Source organism: Anas platyrhynchos, chromosome 7 (assembly GCF_047663525.1).
Source record: "Anas platyrhynchos isolate ZD024472 breed Pekin duck chromosome 7, IASCAAS_PekinDuck_T2T, whole genome shotgun sequence".
NCBI classification, from domain to species: domain Eukaryota; kingdom Metazoa; phylum Chordata; class Aves; order Anseriformes; family Anatidae; genus Anas; species Anas platyrhynchos.
The window spans coordinates 34,605,845-34,624,899 of NC_092593.1; the positions used below are offsets into that span (position 1 = coordinate 34,605,845).

At 35.9% G+C, this 19,055-nt stretch overlaps 1 long non-coding RNA gene across 12 annotated transcripts in view; it reads right to left on the reverse strand.

The window, feature by feature from the left end:
- Nucleotides 1–19,055, reverse strand: part of LOC106019051 (uncharacterized) — a 351,120-nt gene that overhangs the window by 293,051 nt on the left and 39,014 nt on the right. For all 12 annotated transcript variants that reach the window (XR_011810791.1, XR_011810792.1, XR_011810790.1 and 9 more), the window contains one exon: nt 10,714–10,786. This is a non-coding gene — a long non-coding RNA (uncharacterized lncRNA). The remainder of the gene's footprint in view (nt 1–10,713; nt 10,787–19,055) is intronic.

Sequence of the window (19,055 nt, forward strand, 5' to 3'; positions counted from 1 at the left end):
CTCAGTATTCTAGCAGCTTGAAGGAGTGAGGTGATTTAGGATACAACTGTCAGGACTCATGTATCATTGCTTCGCTTATTCTATAAGGGTTCAGCTTTCCCCTCAAGCTTATTCACTTTTTGTTTTCCGCATTAGTGCTGTAAGAAAACTGACTCTCACAGCACCTCTGGTGCAGCAGGACTGAGAAAAAGAACCCCAGAAACCACACCCATGTGAGGTTTTCAGAAGTACCTCGACCAAGTCAAACTATTCGTATCTTTCCATATGCTTTAAGTAAACATCCTAATTTTTGCATACTTGTAAAAAGCATTTTTCCAGTGTCACTCTTCCACAAGTTATCTCCAAGTAAAACTCAATACACCAGGATATATTCCCACCTTAATCTTTCACTAAGAAAAAAGCAAAACGAATTAAAATCCAGAAAAGCAAAGCATTAATGAATATGCACATTCTCTAAAGAGTGGAGAAAGTGTCAGTAACAGCACCCCTTGCTGAGAGGAAAAAAATAAACTTTAATTGCTGTATTTTGTAAACATAAGTTTGGTTGGACCATTCAAATCCCATATTTTGGCCTACGTAAGGCAAGTCTTAAACAAAAAAATGTTCAAATACCACCTCTTGCATTGCAGAGCTGAATGATTCACTTGAACCCATGCTTTTAAATAAAGATCAGGTAAAATGTATAAATATTGTAAGAACTACATTCAACGACTTAGAGAGACATCTCTGATGCTTCAACTCTGAGAAGAGGCATGCATACATATTTACAGGAAATATCCATATGGTTCATCTATAAAATATTAAGTACTAGTACTACCAAACAGAAACACTATACATTAAAGTTATCCTTGAACCTCTCACAATCATCATGCCCAAGATTTCCTACATCACATTCACACTTACTAGTTCAAGCATATGCCTATTTGCCCCAGTACTGCTTTTTGATAGTCTATCCACATTGCTCCAGGATATAAAATTTCTCCATAAATAACCAAGATATGTAGCAACTTTCAAGTGACGGAGCATATCTTTGGAAGGAATAAAGTTGTTCTTACAGTTAAAATAGAACACTCAACTGAACCCTTTAATAGGTACCATGTAAATCCAAAATCTATTGAAGATGATCTGTAGACTAAGTAAAATACAATTGATCAACACTCTTGATTTATGAGTTAACCAATGACAGTGTGGGGAGGAAGCACAGTAGTTTTTGTGGACTTTCAGTAGTAAATAACTACGTATGTTTAAAAAAAAAAATCATCCGGTATAACAAATAGCTACAAATTACATCAAAACCATATGGTGGAGGCTAAAGGGTAGAGCACAACATGAATTTTATTATAGAGAACCATATGCTGCACTTAATATCCGTGATGACTTTCTATTTTATCACAGATGACTATAAATTAGCGCTATAGAAGTGAGAGCTCTCTTATTCTCATATCAAATGATCTTGAACACAGTAAAGTAGTATTTTCCTTTATCACATAATAACAGAGGATCATATCTGTGCTACAGATCACTTTTGGATTATTACAGGTAATAATTTTAAGAATTGTCAGCTATTCAAGTAGCAGACTGATAATACCTAAGGCAAAGCTTAATATACCACTTAAAGACCGGGGCTTCTTAAGAGTTCTCTGCCCAGGTTATATACTAGCTTAGTCAGACAATACACTGAAGTACAAATTTGCTATCATCAACTCTGCTGGAATCTAAATTTTTATCAAATTTTACCAATGGAACATAAGCAGAAAAGGTCAAAACTCTGGGATTACCATTCCTGACAACACCATGGAATCTGAAAAAATTGTTACAACTAATACCAAGTACACAACTACTCTTAGTATCATCATCTGCAATCTGTCTCATGGGAAGTGCAAGGAATATACTAAAAAAAAAAAACAAAAACAAAAACAAAACATCTTCCAGGGTCTATCCACTGTAGTGTTCTTTTCCTTTAATTACTTAATCGAACATAGGTTAACAGTGCTGGAAACTTGTTAAAATTTGAATCTAGAGAAGCACACCACCAAACATTAATTTCTTTAGTCTTTTTATGTGGGATGAAGTTTTCCTTTAATTACATTGCATTTAAACTGAACTATTTGATGCCAGTCCTGCCAACACCCACAACGTCATGAGGCCTATCAACTAGCTAGTTTTGGTGCTGCAATAGCTGAAGATTCTCTCGTGTCACTTGCTTTTGTTTATAATTGCTTCTCCACTAAGACGCATGGTATGAATTCTGGAAACAAAGGTGTAACCATGTTAGTACATTTTTAAAAAATGAAAAGGAAAAGGTGGAAGAGGGAAGAATACACAACTTCTGAAGGGCTTTCCTAATGAGATGGATAATTATGCAAAGATAGATGACTTCAGAATTTCAGCACAATGATTTTCAGTTTTGGTGTCCTTAGTTCAAGTTTGAAAAGTATTTTTTGAATCTGTTCTGAGGAACTACATACTTTCCATAGGTATTCTGAGAATTTTTGTACTTTTAACAGGATCTTAAGAAATATAAAATAAATCATTTTAGGCTAACTTGTTCAATTAGAAGTTCAGAAGTTTTTACTGGCTTTCTTGGCATTTTTCTTTGCTCTGATCCCAGTGAAGTTGCCAGCATCAACAACAGCAGTACCACAACAGATCCTGGAGAATGCAGGCACCCGACCTCAATGCCTACACCTTGCAAGCACACACACCACCTCCCTGAAGCAGAAGGCCTGCTCTCATGGTCCCAACCTACCCCACTCATGACCAATGTACATCAGTCCCTTCTTCTGCCTCATTTCATACCTTCCCCTTTCTCCTTGCCTTCTAGAATTGAGGACACAGTGCTACTCCCCCATGATGTACTTTATGCTACCTGCTTTGTTTTGTGCTTCTGCTGTAGCCTTACTGGCACATACAAGTTTTAGTTGCATTCATACTGTTGCAGCCAGAACTATTCTGTCAAGAGCAGGGAACCCTCTAGAACTGAAACCATTTACAGCAAATTAACATTATCACCAATGTTGTGCCGTATATACATGATTAGCTTTTTCAAGCCTGTACATCAGTCGAGTTATTGATAAGCCATTCACAACGACATGGGCACAAATATTCACCTTGAACTAAGCATCTGAACAAGGAGTCAGGAGAACTATTTTGTGAGTTTAAAGCAGAGAATTGTAGCAGTGGCTGCTTTTTCCTCTGTTTTTTTGACTTATTTTCATATTGTAAATGATTTCATAATTTGGGAATATCTGTCTCAATAACACCAGAAAACCAGTCCAAATTAAATTTTGCAACCACAAACAAGGATTAATATCATTATGTCTAATTTGCTAAATTGTAATGATAATCAGGGTTTGGATAACTTTCATAGACAATACTTATAAGTCTAAGCCAAAACGTGGCTATGGCTTATGGTAAGCATTCAAAGTAGCTCTATGGTAGCTTTAGCTGAGTTATCAGCCCTTTGCTTTTATGAGAACAGGCTAAAAGACTATTAAGAAAATAAGGCTGAGCATTCTGTTCTTAGATGCTCAGTTTGCTTTGCAGTAGATATGAGGAAAAAACGGGGAGGGGACACAAACCAGTCCGTATTCACAGTCAGTTTAATTAAGTGAAGCCTCTCCATCTCTTCTAACTCAACCTGTGCTTAACATTTTCCAAGACAAAGAACACATCTGAATATATGCCTTATGTCACCTTTCACTGGTGTTATTTGCACTTCTGATGTTGTCAAAATGCTTCAATAGTAAAGATGCTTAGTGTATGTAGAAAACCTGTGTTGATTTTAGAAGTATATCATAAATACATTCTGTTTAACGTCAAAATGAACTTTACTTCTAGGAGGACAGACAGGAGAACAGAAGTACAGTAAAGGAAAAGGGAAGCCAGAAATGCATCTACACCACTGGACTGTTGCATATGAATTTACCTAAGAAACAGGCATGGCTTTATTACCAGTTCCTTTAGATTTTATCTAACAATTTTATTTGGTAAACAACTCTGAAGAGCACAGTGAAATAATAAAGCATTTTCTTTATATGTGAATTTGGTTTCCTGTAAAATCTGCATCAAGGACTTCCTATCAGATATGTGTCGTTGCAGTTTAGAAAAAAAAAATAATCTCATTTTACTGCTGCATGTACAACCTAAGGAGAAGAGCAACTTAGGCGAAGTACGTGACCACACCTATGAACATAACATACATTATTCATACAGCCCACACTTAATTGCTGCCCTTCATTTGGCTTTCTTCTCCAGAACACCAAACTGAGGACAACTCCTGGGACAGATACAGTTCTGCAACCCATCTGAAAGACTGCGTGTAATGTTCTTATAATATTTCATTAAAAGAGCAACAGTAAGTGCTGCAACAGAAACCACATAGCCAGTTTAGCAGCAGTCTGAACATTAAAAAAAAGTGCTAGCTAATGAGAACACAGTTTCTCTTTCCTGGGAGATGAACCACCAACTAGAACATACCTGGCTACTTAGATTAGACAACATTCAAAGCCTGTTCCTGTAGTCAGCGATTCAGGTGAAGTGACAGTTTTATTTATCTTATGGTCTTTTCAGAAAAGAGCAGCAAATTCTTTCCTCTAGAGTTGCTAGTGTGAGGCATACCACATTCTCTTAATAGTTCACATTGCTATTTTTGCTGCTTTAACCCGTTAAAAAAAAAAATCATGTTAATTCACATCTGACAAATTCAGTATTAGAGCTAATATAATATCTGATAGCCACTGACAACCTTCAGTTTTTGGTTTCATTTTTTTGTTTGTTTGAAAAAAAACACCATCAACCTACACATATGTTGAATTGCTCTTAAATACATTCTTACTATTAATGAATAGTAATTCATTAATACCAATTAGCATCAAGTCTTTGGAACTTGCAATTCTAGAACTTAGAATCTCAGATCTTAGGAACTGCTCCAAGATATAATACATTAACATATTTAGAGTAAGTTTTCTGATGTAGATGTTATAGGGATAATAGCCAAAGTATATCTCGTTGAGTTCAAACAACATATTCTCTTTTCTTCAAACCTATTAAAGTTTGGTTATTGTTTTTGTTGTTGTTGTTTGTTTTTTTTTTTAATTTTATGAATAAGGAACAAAAAATAATTCTGAGCAGCACATGTGAAACTAATGCCATCAGAATAAATGAATTACCTAACATGCAACCGATTGTATTATTTTATTATACTTCCTCCTTCAGCCTACTGTCCATTGATATAACATGTTAACAAATTTAACTCACTGGTTGCATTTCTTATATAAATTGTAACTGCCTTAAACACCATTCCACTCGAACAGTGAGACGGCAACTATATTTGTTAATTTAAAACCTCAAGTTCTCTGATGGCATTGACTTGCTATCAGCAGAAATGTGATGCACAGTTTAACGTGTTTCGTTTAAGAACCTCTGAATTACTAGACATCTTCATTATGGAGTTCATGCCTCTTACTGTCAACTCTCCAAGACACGTGAAGTTACATATATGTATATTGTTATGTAGGCTGAAATAGTTTTGTTTGTTTGTTTTTTAAGTTTCCAATTCATGTTTTTCTACATGGACAATAACCATACAAAGAATCAGGTACCACTCCTCTACTGATGTACACATTCTTTAGTCTCCCCAGGTACAATAAATGCATTATAAGTGATGTCATTCTCAGAAATCTTCACCACCAAGCTAGAGTAATAGAGTGTCTAGGGTCACTATTTACCTTTAATACACAATGCTTTATTTGACCTCTCATTATAGGTTAGATTAATTTGTTGTAGACTTATACTCTTTTTCCCCCTCCAGTAAGTTGTTGTTTACTTAACTAAGATTTGAATACACTAAAGCATGCTGTGGAAGGGACTGAATGGCCTAATTGTAAGTACTATCTAAATAAAAAGGCTGTCATATTGGAATAAGGATAAGAGATGAGTCCAATGTGACCAGTTTTGTCTACATGTATTCTGACAACCCACCTGTCCTGTCACACCACTATATCATCTGAGCTAAGTCATGTATTGGTGTATTTAAAAATGAATCAAATATTAATTCTTGTTCGTTAAATATTTTTTCTTTGGTCAATTCTCTTTGGTGCCTAGTGATTTAGTTACGTTGAACAAAGTACATTGTTTACAACAAAAGTTACTCTCCCCAGCCCCCAAATGCAGATAGGGAAAACAGGCACTCAAGTCCATCACTCCTGCACCCCTTAAAACCAGACCCAAGCCACCCAGCAGCTAGGCTGCAAGAACCCAGAGCTCACAGTGCAGCTACACCCCACTGCTTCGAAGACTTGCAGAGGTTTCTGAATAGTCTAATAAATACCTTGGATTCAGGAAAATGCCATTTTAAAATCACATATTAATATGGTATAGTCTATGATGAATCTATATGCCAGACAAACAATATTGCCCATTTAAAGTAAGTGGAGAAATAGGCGAACAGCAGCATGTTTTATTCTAAAACATGGACAGTAATTGTACCCAGTCATTGATTCTCTTGTCTTTCAACCTCTTTTGATGGGTATAGCAATTGATTGCTGAAATTTTACTTAGGTTGCAATTCTAAAAAGCTAAGAGATCCATTTGCAGTTGTTTTACTTAACAGTAGGCTCTGTAACATGCCTACCAGAAAAGAAATCCTTAAAATAGTGGGAAAAAGCATCAAAAAACATGAGTTCTGTAGCAAATTCTACTACATTTCCCTCTTTCACTACATATGACTGTCCTGCTGCAATTTTTGTTGGTCTAGCAGCCTCATTACTGGTAACAAGAAAGAGCTTTTCTGCTTGAAAACAAAATTGCTATCTTTTTGCAGCCTTCAGATATTCTCCAAGGACTTGGCTCAGGCTTCAATTTTTTCTTATTAGATAACAAATAGGGCATCTTCACAACTTATGTTCAGGCTAACAAAATAACCTTTGTTACATCATTCAGTGATAATTTAATACAGATAGTCAATTGTGATGGCCACTGATTGTCCTGTTAACAGTCCACAAGCCACAGACTGGAAATTCCCACTAGACAATCATTTTTCAAAGTCACACTAACATCCAGAAGAGATATTCAACTCCACCACTCTCAAATGACGATGATCTGAACACCATTTTGTTTTTATTGCCATCAGATGTTCATTTTACTGAGACACAGTGCTTAGCATCCTACCCACTGGAAGGTCTCAAATGCTTTAAGATAAATATCAGAATTGAGATGAATAAATTGCAGGATTTTTAACCTAAATTTAGGCATGTTAAATCTGTCTTTACCTGACAAGATGTTTGTATTAAAAATAATCACAGTACGTTATTATGGCTAAAATATTCCAGCAAACTAGCCTGGCATAAGTGTTGCACAGCAGAGCTCAGGTTATCACTGCCCTTTCCATCATTTGTCACTAAGTTAGACATACTTTCAAAGGCTGGGTCCAAACATTCCAATACAAATTGTGGAGGTCTACTGACTAACTTTTAGAAAGCCAAAATTATACAAATATATCCAGTTAACGTAGATTTGCACAGGTATTTCACTGCTGTGACAAAATGACCACATTGTCAAAGAGCCCCTACATAGGCTGATAGAAGGGAAAAGAACTTGAAATAATTAGAAAGAAAAAATGGGCAACTGTGAGCCTACAAAGATTATCAGTTTAATATTTTAAAAACTGTTCATAGTATTATGTCTAAAGCTGTTAATATAGCCTATTTTTGTTACCATGAGGATGAACAGAAAGTTGTGTCCTAAAAGGTAATTGTAAGAAAATGAAAAGCAGCTCTGCCTTTAATAGCTTTTCACAGATAATTTCTCCATATTAGATCATCATAATCATTGTTATCTTCTATATTGGAGAATTACTTTCTCCAACAGTTATATCATGGTAGCAAGCATATACTCAGCAACATTATTTGAAACTCAAGTGTTACCAACATTTAAAAAATTGTAAGACAAAACACTTCAGCAGCCACTTAAAATACTCATATTTATTTGATAGTAGATAATTAAGCCATTAACTTTAACACTGGCATAGAAGCTCTGTGAAAATTCATTACAAAGAGAAGTTTAGCTGATAGATTGCAGGCTGTATCTTTGGCAATTAGTCCCTATTTCTCTTTTTAAGTATAAAGCTTTTTCTTTGATGTGGCCCAGAGAGAGCAATTTTGTGAGAATTATCTTCGTGCAAGAAAAGATGAAACAAAGACACCTGCAAACCTTAATCCATATGTTTAATGCAACCAAATTAACTGCAATATGATCTGCAAGAGAAATGTATATATACACAGTGTATACATATACATTTTATATGTATATATAAAATGTATACATATAAATAAAGAAATCCATACAGCCTTGTAGGTCAAGACAGAAAAAAAAAAAAGCTGAGATGAAGCCTAGTGAAAAGTTAAGTCACCAACTGGCAAAAACTCAATGCAGAAATTCCCCTCAGACAAAGCATTTTGGAGCAGAACTAGAAAGTAGGATGGAGGAATCCTATCTAGAAAATTGATGACCAGCAACATTAACCAATCTGCCTGCTTGTAGCAGTACAATTATAGCTTAGAGCAACACAGTTCCGTGGTAGAATACAGGTACATGCACATGCTTACTGCAGATCTCAGCCACAACCTAACCTGTAAAGTATCAAGCTGCTAATGGATCAGGGAACCTGAATCCAAATGCGTTCCAAATCCACTTTTAGGGCATGCTGGAGACATTCTCAGGACCACCAAAGACTTCGCAGCATCAGTCAAATAACCTAGACACCAACTGTCCATCTCCAGAACAAATGTCTGAGGTGCTAAACAATTTGTGCATCGATTATGTATGAGTTGCAGATACTTTTATTGCAGTTATTTTTATACTTCTTAGCTTCAGTTTGTGGTGGTTTTTTTTTCGTTTTTTTTTTTTTTTTTTTTTTTTCAGCATACTCTTGAGTGGTATTGATTGATTTTGCTGCCATTTAGAGACTATGTACTCAGAGCTCTGGGAACAGACAGCTACATAATGTTAGATATTACCTCACTTCTTTATGAATGATATGTTTTTATGAAAACAAACACTCAACTCATCAAGAAAAACAGCTCCCATTGTACTAATTATCTCTATTATGGCATTAACTCTCATTTAACTTTAGAAGAGTCAACTTTATTTTAAATCTAAATTTAGAAAACAAGTTTAGGGAAAAAAATAGAATGCTGGTCAGGAAGACACCCCTCCCCCTCAAAAAAAAAAAAAAGTTTGAGTAGAAAGAGCACAAATTCTCCTCCACACAAACACCATTTAACACTCAGTTGCAAAGTCACTCATTTTCCTGTGGCTGACACGTAACTTAGTATCTGACGTATTTTAAAAAGAAGTCCCAAATACTAGGATGAAATTGTTCCGATGCTATACAACCAGGTTGCTTTAAATAAAATAAAAATAATAATAAAAAATAAATATAAAATAAAGCAACAACAACAAAGAAAAAAGGGGCATGACCACAGTAGCTGAATACCATCTCCTGCAGAAGCTTCACAACTTGGCAGCATATGACGAAAAAAATGAGCAAAGTATGCGAAGGACACACTGAATGAGAAAAATATGTTGCTAGGTGTTAGAGCAGTTATCTACAGTTAAGCTATTGCTTTCCTTGCTTCTTGCACAGACTGTGACATTTGAGGAACACTAACAATTATTGAACAATACAGAAAGCTTTCAGATGCTTTTTCTGCATTAATAAAAAGACTAGAACATGAAAGAATATGATACATCTGATTGGTAAAACTAGAAAATTATGGTGGACGTATAAAGATGTTTTCAAGGAATTATTCTAGCAATTTCTATTTTAATAATATTTAAAAAACACACTTTATTTCCACTGCCAGTGATACTAGGCACCTCACATAAGAAATGTTTCAGAAAACTTCTCATGGCAATGGTCATACCTCAAGGTAAAAGCATTTGCACTACCAGTAGAAAAGACATTTTTCAGAAGGACTGTATGAAGTTTATTTAATTTCCCCACACCTTCTTCTCTTGAACCAGAACAACACACTCTTTTTTAACTTTATTTTACCAAATTTTCACCTGTACCAGGTTTTATTTGCAGAGGAACAGCTACAGCAAATTCCTGCTACCACAGAGACACACAAAGCAAACTTCTAACTGATTTAGGTGACAAAGTTCTAGTCCAATACTGAAAGTTACAGGTAACTTTCCCTGTAGAAACTCTATGCAGACCTGCCACTAACAACACTGTTATGGGATGTTAGGTGCTTTTCTCCATAGCAGTCAGATAAATTACAAACTTTAATATTTCAGCATGTTTTTATTATTTTCAATCTCTCCTTCAATTCCAAATCACTCCTTCAAAATAAAAAATTGTTTTTTGTTTGTAACACTGCTACATACTATGCCATGCTGTCACACTGCTACCACACATTTTACCCAGAAAATGCTCAAAATGCCATTGCCAACAAGCCAAGAATCATTTCAAAAGGACCACATTAGGCAAATCGTCTTCCTTCTCTCAGATTACTACATTCAATTTCATCATTACATCTTCATTAGATGAAAGTTACAAAGGTAATTCAGCAGGCAAATTCCTTTAGAAGAACAATTATATTAACAATAAAATTGATCTATTAAGGATGGTTCTTTTCCTGGCTAAATAATTAGTAAGGCAAATAATGACATCTTATTTTATAATAAAACACAACCACATACGCTTACCAGGTTGTTGGGGGAGATGGGTGCAAATCAGCTTTCTGGCTTTTTTAAAGGGCTGTCAAGTCTGCAAAAACACCTGCAATGGACAGAAATAGGAATACTAGCATGTTTTAACTTTCTGGTTCCTGCAATTCTCCCCTACAAGCCTGAAGCCGGTAACATTACTAGTACTCAGTACAGTGACCTCTCTCATTCATCATCTGGGACTCTCAGTCTAACGGTTCCATCCAGAGAGGGCTATCAGTTTAATGGGTCTGACAACATAAGCCTCGCAGATCCTACAAACACTGAAGTAATCATTACTGTAAAAAAACATTTAACAGGCTACAACTTTCCCATGACTCCCACTGCAATTCAGATACAGCTCTTCCCCGTGAGCTAGCTAACTTAGGACCAAGGAAGCCAGCACTGGCAATATTAGCAGTTCTTCCCTGTCCTAATAACCTGTCTTTATCTCAACCCACAAGCTTTTGCCTTTTTTTCCCCCCCAATTCTCTTTCCCATCCCACTGTGTGGGAGAGCAAATGGCTGTGGAGCGCTTAGATGCCAGCCTGGTTATACCACAACAGGAATAAAATTATTTCTCCAGTAGCACATTCAGCAGTCTTAGTCGCTGTGTGCTGGAGATGTAATTCACCTGGAGTTCATCTTCATGTATTACTTTGTGGTGTAAATTGTTCTGTAAAACCTTGTTTGCACTTGTCTGGACTTTTATGCATCCTAAGTGCATAGCATGCAGGTATGTGGTCCATACTGATCCTTTTGAGAGGGAGCAAGAAAATAATTCTCATATATGCCCTATGCGATGTTCACATAGACATTTCAATCTGACATTACCCAATCTCCCACCCCACTCACCATTCACTCTTTTAAAGAAATCAAACCTTACCTAAATTTAGTCATGTAAGGAACACAGCTCATTTTAACACCTGGCCTGTTGCTATATTAATAGGCCACAAATATCCCATTACATGCATAAAATAACTGCCTTTTTTTTTTTTTTTTTTCTCCCCTGCAGATCTATCATTAAGTGGATGCCAAAAGAAGAAGAGAATGCTGACCCAATTAGAGAATTACTACTAGCTAGTATTATGTTTTCGGTCATATTTTAGAACATTTACTTAAGAGCTTCTTGCTCACTACTGGGTAACATTTCATAGTGCTATTCTGAAAAGGCTAAGTAACATGAGTATCCCTTTAAGCAAGCAAGGAAAATTTGCATTCCAAGTAGGAAAAATAGTTTTGTTCTTCTCAATGTTTATGTGGGTTCCCAGTCCTTTTTTATTGACAACAATTGTCTATGTTCCCATCCCTTTCCAACAGGCATTCACCTTAACATCACACCTTTGTAACAAATATATCAAAATAACCAAGAAGAAAAAAAAAGTTCATGTAGCAAAGCACAGCAGAAACTATAAATTTTGAAAACATGACTGATGATGCAGTAAAAGAGAAGGTCAGTAGTTCTGATAACTTCCTGGTGTTTGCTGGTTTGTTTGTTTTCATTTTATTTTTAATACTTGCACCTGGAAAGAATGAACACTTAAAGACTTAAATGAAAATTATTTAAATTTCCAACAGTTTTAAAGCAGCACCAATATATAAAAAAAATCAAAATAAGAACCATATCAAGATACATATTAAGAGCATAACTTAAAGATAAAAAGATAATCTCCATTACAAAAAATGTAAAGAAAGCTTAAGTAAAATTCTACCAGACAAAATCTGAATAAACACATGCACAATATATTTGGAAACTTCTAACATGAAAGATAACGTAAGAGATGAGACAAAGACCAGTTCAAGCTTACTCTATACACAAATGACCTGTTTCTGATTTCATGAGTTACTTTACATTAATATTTTAAACTGCAGGTACACTGAATTCAGTTTTCTTTGGGATGAAAAAGAAAAAATAAGACTCAGGAACTCCCCTGTACAATCTAGCTACAGACGGCCCATCTGTAGGACCAACACAGAGCTGGTCTGCAGCTAAAAAGCGACACAAGAAATGGTCATGTTCACACTGCCCTTGTATCTTACAGCACTGTCACCAAACATGTAAAGAAATAAGGTCCTTCAGTTGAGTTATGGTAATTTTTGGTTTTGTTTGCTTTTACTTTTAGCATTTTAAATCTAGGAGCTAATGAAAAAAATGAGCTCTGTGGAAGACTGTTTGATCTGTAATTAAGAATGTTAGAACATTGATTGTTCTAACAAAAACATCACCTACCAATATCAATCAATGAACAGCTCATGACATAATACGGTCTGTAATAGCAAAGCTATTTTTAATAATCAGCTTTGTGTTTACAGCACTGCAGTGAAGTGGAGAAGCTTACAAGTGTACCAGCACTCATGCAAAACGTCCTGCTTCCATGGCTTTATGCTCCAAATCCACCTGCACATCAGGAGAGTCCTGAAAGCTCAACAGCCCTACATCTGTCAGACTATTACAAAGCATGCAGAAGCTGTGAGCCCCTGCCCATGCCCAGCCCAGCTCACTCTGGAGCAGCTCCACATATCCAGATGCATCTTTTGAACGAAGATTATCAGTACAGACTAAAAAAAAAACTCTCAAAGCCAAACACTAACCACAGCATTCCCAAGCTTTTCCAGCAACCATCCACAGAAAGCTCCTCTAAAGGCCCCTCATTCCAGTTGCTGAACTTGTATTCAGACTTGTTGAATAAAAGCAGCTACATGTGCACATCTTCACATTCAATCCACCCTATTAGCACCTGGGGTTTATGTTACAGGAAATCTAGTGGAACACAAGGCACACAAATTAGTAAGCGTAGTTGCATCGCAAGCTCAGTGTTTGGGGTTTCCTACAGTTTAGTTATTCTTTGATGACTAGATCAAGAGGGAACTTAAAAGAGAGGAACTGAAGAAAAAATGCATTTTTTTCAGTGTTGAAAATTACACCTAAATTCTTAATGAAGGAAGGTGCTCGGTCACTTATGCACACCTTGTATAAATTAGCAGTGGGAATTTAGACCATATTGTAAGGATTTTCAAAATTACATCTCCAAGCCATTTAATGAATATTTACATGAAGATTCATAGTAACTAATTTGGTGAATTTCATCTCTTTTTATCACGTTCTCTTCTGATACAAGTTCAAACGCCCTTTTATTAGAGAAATAGACCTTAGCCTACAGAGTCCTTACTAACAGCTTGCTATGAGTTACAGCTGAGTAAACATGCAAAACTAACTGTTCTTTTGGAACAACAAAGTTCAGGTATTGTGGTGTTTCAGTATTAAACAAAAGCTTGTATTTGAGCTTCACAAGACACAAACTCTTGTGTAAAGCAATGTTTCCATCTTCAGGAGGATAGAGGTTTATCATCAATTCTCCAGTACTTAAGAGATCTGCTGTTCAAATTGAGTCATGTCATTGATTCTAAGTGAGCATTAGAGAAAAAAACAGTAACATACCATATGTCCTGTCTGTACTAACACCACCGAATAATTTTCATTCTAAATGTGTTTTTAAATTCCATCTCAATGTTTGCTTAGATTTTGTTGTTGCTGCAAGTATTCCTGCTCGTTCGTATTCACTGTAACATTCACACGTTGTAAACACAAGTGGGATGCAGCTCTGCTGAGCAAATTTATTCATTTATTTGCAAAACTTACTGCATCACTTATTTTGAGTACGCTCATATTTACAGTCTGCTATGCTGATATGCTGAATACATGAGGAAGAATCCAATGAAATAAGATTCTGGATGACTTGTAAAAATCATATTAAAAGTGACCGACGTAAGTATCTTTTTTGTATTTAGCACCTTCGTAGTCCCATTCTTAGAAATCAGTGGGTTTTTGTTTGTTTGTTTTTAATTACTTTTAAAAAACACCCTTAAAACATCTTTACAAAAAAAGAATAAATTGTTTACCACTGTCTGGGTATAAACTCAGGCAATTCTCATCAGTGCTTGGACACACTAGCATGTTGTCTATATGCACCCACTGAAGCATTGCACATCCTAACTGTTTATATTCATGAATTCCATGTAAACATGCAAAGGTGGGAATGGAATTTCAGAAAGCCCTTGAAAAGACCCTGGTGAATCTCAGCTTAAGCATTTCTTCAATATCCTCAGTACACTGCAATCTAGAGAAAATTACCAAAACATATGAAATTTCCTTTAACACCAGTTAACACTCAGTGACCGATAACACAGCTATGATTTATACAATTCAAGGTAGCAATCTGAAATCCAAGTCTTCACCCTCTCCTCTGTTAACAAAATAATAAACAGCAAGGCATTCAAGTTGCTCTAATGTACTCATTCCAATGAAGAATAAGATCATGCTGTAATTTCCCCATGCAGAAAGGGGAGGATGGCTCAAAGAGGAAGCTCTGACCAAGTAAGGATTCATGCTTTGAGAAAAATCTTTCAGTCTGAGACTAAATTCATGTGATAATGAACTTGTACCTTGGCTTCTGCACAGTCTTATGTCATAATTGTTCCTATCATTTGCAAACCATTTTCTTCATGCCTTTTTTCCTCCCTTGATACGACAATCCATTTTCTATATGTTGAACACTTTCAAAGCAACTCTGAATGTGCAAGCAGTTAAAGTTCTTGAGAACAGAAGCTAGCAGGAAAACAGATTAAACAAATTTGTTTGAGCCCAGTGGGCGCATGAAAATCTTTCCTTTGGCTTTCCACAGCTCCATCTGCATGCGTATCCCTGTAGACTCACATATAGATTTAAACTTGACATTATCTAATGTGTCTGGGGAAAATTTCTGCACAGCAAACTGATTATTATTTTTTTAATTGCATTCAACAATATATTACAGTTACTTGAATTGCAACAGAATATCATTAATGATAAGGAATGCATTTGGAATTTATATTCTTTATCCTATATCTGAATATTTATTTTAAATCTACTTGATACATGTTGTCTCCCCCACCCCAGTGCTATTTATCATGCATAATAAAAAATATAACTTCAGTATATTTGATAAGTGAGGGAGAAACAGGGAAAAACCTACATACACATACTGCATACAAACCTTGATCTTGTTAAATTTTTGTAGAGGTCATTGCTTTCGTTGAAGTTAATAGAATCAAACCCGGTTAAAAATGAGTGCATAGAACTTCTACTTAGAGTTTAGTTTCAATCCAGTTGCTTGCCAGTTTAATTCAGCCCTTGCTCCCACTTTGTGGTATGCAAATATTTCTCATCTGAGACCCTACGGCCAATCCAGAGTTTGAAAATAATCAAATAGAACAGTGTGCAATTTGAGGTCCTGACAACAAGTGCAGAAATGTTGTTTTATGCTTGAGGGAACTGTGCACAGACCATCTGCTGCCTTTGTGATTCCCCTGATGCCTGTCAAAGCAAGTATGCATGAAAAGGCAGGGAATGGAAACAGAGGTATTATCATGTAGCTCGGTACAAGAACCCGAGAAACCCCAGCATCTCTGCTAGACATCATTTTGATAACCAGATCTATGCCAAGTATTGAAAGCTCACCTAGTGCACATAGTCCCTTTGGGAACAACCCTACTGTGCATTTTATTATAATTATAAAGCATTATGTATTACATGCAGAGTGATTTAGGCTAATATGATCAAATTGCACTGAATCATGGAAAATGATGCAAATTAGTGAAAAATATAGCAACCTAAAATCTAGCTTTCTTTGCATTCAGTTTTCACGTTTCAAGAAGGCCTAAATAAGTATGAGCTTGATCTGCTTTATAACCTTATGCCTTGCTTCTTTCCTTTCTCTTCTCCAGGGCTAGAAAATGACAATGGCTACAGAACCCAAGAACTTGATTACTGAATTGCCCCAGTGATCTCATTTCATTTTTTTCTGAGAAACAGATGCATGACATTTCAATCAAAGCATAAAAGAACAAACTTGTTCAGAATTTTATTTTACATAAAAGATAGTCAGGTTCCTTTCAAGTACCCACACTTTTTAACATGTTATTATTCTGATGTGAAATGTTGAGCCTGACATGTTTTGCTGATACCCAAACTTTTTTTAAGGAATACACCATTTTGCTCTATTAGAGCACACACTGAGGTATTAAAAGCATTATGAAAAGCAAGGAGTAAAGAGTTCATAATACTCCTTTGTGCACACACATAATGAGAAGAGCTTTAGAGTTTTTGCTTACTCTTTGGTTTGGGGATTTTTATCAATAATCTAATATTAGGTTATCTGGGATATATCTAGAAAACCTATCATATTTCAATCTGACTGTTGTGAAGAAAAAACAAGGCGCATCTTGGAGATAAAAAAACCCTTTTCTTTTCTCATATTTCCCCCCTCAGACCCAAAGCAAACTTACCTCTCGCTTGATCGTGCTGTTTGTTTCAGAGTTTTTCCCCATTGAGACTTCTCAACCACAATGCAGTAACTCATCTCCAGAGAAGGAAACCAGGAATTTCTCATCTTCTACCTGATACAGCATCTGATGCCTCTACAATACTCAAGGATATTGTGCATTCATTTTGCTCTTTTCCCACTCCCCTGCCCAAGACAGATGATACACAGGACAACATTGATTTTTATTTTATTTTTAAACAACTAAGGCATTTCTCATGTTATTCCAGTAACAGGCACTCCCGAACAGTAGTAATCCTTTCAGTAGCAATCCTTCACCAATTTCAAGCTTTTAAAATTCCAGTCTTTTCATATTTTTTTTTCAATTGAAGAACAAGCATATTTTTTCTGTGCCCTTTCCAAAACCTCTAGCTTAAGCTTTATTCTTATTCAGTTTAGACTATTCAAATTCTGAAGTGAAACAGCAGTTACTTTTACCTTTTTTAATTGCTTGCAGTGATTTAAGGTAGTAAGTTAAGTATGGATGTCTACAGAAACCAAAAAATTCCAGTATTGGAATTTTTTTCCCCCAGCCCTCTAGCTGCTATAAACCTAGGCAAAATATGCCTTAGGAAAACCAACAACAGCAAACCAAGGAGCATCTACAAGCCTAGCAGTTAACTCCAAGCCCACGTGGGCATTACAGACTGCAATACCGCTGCATCCCTATCTCATAACCATCCGTGTGTTCCTTTGCAGCAAACCCAAGCTTGTTCTACAGCCTCACTGCATTCATTGCTTCTGGCTAGCTTGTTGGGGGTTAATCGAAGACCTACCTTACAGAGAAAAAAGATATAAACTTATTACAATTTTCATTAGCACATGAGCTTCATAGCACTACCGCATTTTGTCACATCCTGTGACATTGTACCCATCAAGGCCATCCACTTCTTCTAATCACAATCACCTAATCCTCCATGCTACCAACTGTCTCCTAATTTGCTATCATTTCTTTCATAATAAAGAAGTCTTAAGACAGGCCCTGAGGATCCACATTAAGACTGATGCTTCCCTTACAAGTAGGGCTTTTCACTCTCTTTTTTAAACATGTCCTTAGCCATTTCAACCTTCATTTTCACATCTTATTCAACAATTTCCTACACAGTTTTACACAAAACTCTTTATGAAGTTCAGAGAACAAGATTTCGTATAATTAAAAAAAAATTATCTGATCAAGGGACAAGATATATCTGGCACCAAATACTTTGGTAAAACAGCTTTTCTTTTTGCCATTTGCTACCAAATCTGTCAATACTTCTTCCTTCCACGTATGCTGTGAATATGTTGATTCATCCTCTTGAGATCAGCCTGTCTCACTTGTATTTCCCTCAATACAATTTTCTCCTCTTAAAATGCAGCCACTGTTTACCAATAAATTATAGTCTCTAAAGGACTGGTTCACGAGTCAAGAGCAGCAGTAGATGTGAATATTTCTCACAAATACGTTTAATTCCCTGTTTCATGCAGATCACCCATTTAGTTTAAGCTTTTTTTTTTTTTCCAATTTATTTATTTCAAATAATCCCTCAAATGGGCATGGACACTCACATACTCCTTTCCTTCCTTCTATTTCCCTCTTTTCTCCCATGCAGACACCCCATACACACACACACACCTGCACACACCAGATAAGAAAACACCCTGCATTCCTGCATTTTAGACACCTCCTTGCAGTCCTAACGTGGCCACTTGCAAGAAAAAAACATTATACATGAGGGAATACACAAGAGTGGTGTTGACATTCCCTGTCCTTATTTCCAAAAGACCCTCATTGCTACAAAGAGAAGATAAACAACACAACAAAACAACACAACAAAACAACACAACAAAACAACACAACAAAACAACACAACAAAACAACACAACAAAACAACACAACAAAACAACACAACAAAACAACACAACAAAACAACACAACAAAACAACACAACAAAACAACACAACAAAACAACACAACAAAACAACACAACAAAACAACACAAC